The sequence below is a fragment of the Schistocerca piceifrons genome, unplaced genomic scaffold (genome assembly GCF_021461385.2).
Source record: "Schistocerca piceifrons isolate TAMUIC-IGC-003096 unplaced genomic scaffold, iqSchPice1.1 HiC_scaffold_967, whole genome shotgun sequence".
Classification (NCBI taxonomy): Eukaryota; Metazoa; Arthropoda; class Insecta; order Orthoptera; family Acrididae; genus Schistocerca; species Schistocerca piceifrons.
In genome coordinates, this window is record NW_025729242.1 from 67,501 (window position 1) to 70,000 (window position 2,500).

General features: G+C 57.9%; 1 non-coding gene across 1 annotated transcript in view; it reads right to left on the reverse strand.

Moving 5' to 3' along the window:
* Positions 1–489, reverse strand: part of LOC124774609 — a 1,939-nt gene extending 1,450 nt beyond the window's left edge. Inside the window, exon 1 of the ribosomal RNA XR_007015399.1 lies at positions 1–489. This exon is cut by the window's left edge and continues 1,450 nt beyond it. This is a non-coding gene — a ribosomal RNA (small subunit ribosomal RNA).
* Between the last annotated feature and the right edge of the window lie 2,011 nt (positions 490–2,500).

The window sequence follows — 2,500 nt, forward strand, 5'->3', positions numbered from 1 at the left end:
GTAATTTGCGCGCCTGCTGCCTTCCTTGGATGTGGTAGCCGTTTCTCAGGCTCCCTCTCCGGAATCGAACCCTGATTCCCCGTTACCCGTTACAACCATGGTAGGCGCAGAACCTACCATCGACAGTTGATAAGGCAGACATTTGAAAGATGCGTCGCCGGTACGAGGACCGTGCGATCAGCCCAAAGTTATTCAGAGTCACCAAGGCAAACGGACCGGACGAGCCGACCGATTGGTTTTGATCTAATAAAAGCGTCCCTTCCATCTCTGGTCGGGACTCTGTTTGCATGTATTAGCTCTAGAATTACCACAGTTATCCAAGTAACGTGGGTACGATCTAAGGAACCATAACTGATTTAATGAGCCATTCGGGAACCATAACTGATTTAATGAGCCATTCGCGGTTTCACCTTAATGCGGCTTGTACTGAGACATGCATGGCTTAATCTTTGAGACAAGCATATGACTACTGGCAGGATCAACCAGGGAGCTGCGCCAACTAGAGCTGAGCAGCCGGCCGCCCGGGAGTGTGTCCCGGGGGCCCGCGCGAACACGCAAGCGTCCGCTCAATCATTCTGCAAACAGGAGGAGGCTGAGCTCCCCTGCACAATACACCTCGAAACCCTCTCAGGTCCCGGCGGCGCGCAGCGCCGTCCCAAGTACTTGGTCGGGGTTCGAGAGAGGCGCAATCGCCCGGAGTTAGGCGAGTAGACGCTTTCGGTGCGACCACCCGTGCTCCCAAACTGAGCTTGCCGCTGCCGACAGAGGCCCGGGAGCGTGCTGTCGTGGCATTGCCGGCGGGAGACAACACGCGCCACCTACGGTGACCGGCAGCTCCAACGCCAGCGCCACAGAAGGACAAAAGCCCCACTTGGGTGCCCGAAGCGAACTCTCCAGCACAGCGCACGCGCCAACACATCCGCACAGCTGCGATACAAACCACCAGCGAGAACCGCTGGGGCGACCGAGCAGCAGACGGCGTCGCGGCGCCGAGCGCCGGGCGGCGGCGCATCCTCAACGCACACAGTCCTCAATCGGACCAGCACACTGAAGATGTCCACCGCGCTTCGCACCGGGCCCGCGAGGACCTACTTTGGCCGCACGGCGCCGCGCGCAGGGTGCGCCGGCGCGCAGCTGCGACGCCTGCCGCGTCCGTCGGCCGGCGCGCCTGCCACTGGCCGCCCCCACCAGCCGGCTGTAGCGCGTGCGCCCACGCACCGCGCGGCCAGCACGCCGGGGAGGCGCCCCCTCACCGGCCGGGGACGGTCCCACCCAGCCACCACCGCGTATCGCTTCACACCCAGATGCCGTTCAGTTTCATCGGCATGGTGGGTATCGCTGGAACAACCGGTTAGTACCTCAACCTATCGTCGCCATCACCGATTCACCCCTAGCGAGAACAACCGCACCACAACGGGTTACCATTTCTTCATTTGCGTAACTTCACCAGAAAACGTAGGCGTCCATCGCCATTAGCAACTTCAACGATTATTGCATGCCTGTGTCAGGTGTCACGCCACACTACGTCTGCCCACATACACGCAACAAAATGTGCACGCCTAGACAATACGTGGAAGGTGGCCCCCGTACGTATGCGATGTCCATTGCTCGAACGACTGTCAACCGGCCTCTGTAGCATGTCGCAGATATGGAACGCGGTGCACCATGCTATCACGGTGTTTGAGGAGAGACGACTAGGTCCGAATACATCAACACACAGCTCATGCTGATCGCCATCCACGGCGTCCGTTCCTCCCACACGTCTCTATGGGCGTACCAACACTGCAATCCAGCTCTCATAGGGAGACGACACGTAGCTGCGTGCACAATATTTGCACTGTATGGTCGCCGTTTTGGGCGCAGTCGTTGTACGGTCACACATGTGCCACGATGTATCATTCAGTACATAAGGACGAATGTGCAGTACAGATTGTGGTTCACGCGTACGACATCAGCGGACAGTTGACACAGGCCGCACCACAACGTAGCCTGCGTACGTCGCATGCGAAGGGCATTGAACATGCAAACTTGTCACCAACCAGCTTGCGAAGGCAGGGGGCAAGGTGGGGACGTGGGGACGTGGGGAGGGGTGGGGGGGGGGGGGGCGGCATGTACGTCCTGCTGCCATCCACATTACAGTGTACAGCAGGAGCATGTGGAAAGTCAGCAAGACTTGCAAGGTGTTTAACATGAAGCGATACACAGGGGAGCGGGCAGTGCGAGTAGCGAACTATATTGCGAGGGTTGCGGGTGGGCAACACTACACTAATTGAACGAGTCGTATAACAATTACAGAGCAGGTTTAGGCGACAACGTGGGTTACGTTAGCGGACAACGTGGGTTACGTTAGCGGACAACGTGGGTTACGTTAAGGCACAACATGGGTTACGTTAAGGCACAACATGGGTTACGTTAAGGCACAACATGGGTTACGTTAGGGCAACATGGGTTAGGTTAGGGGACAACATGGGTTAGGTTAGGGGACAACATGGGTTATGGT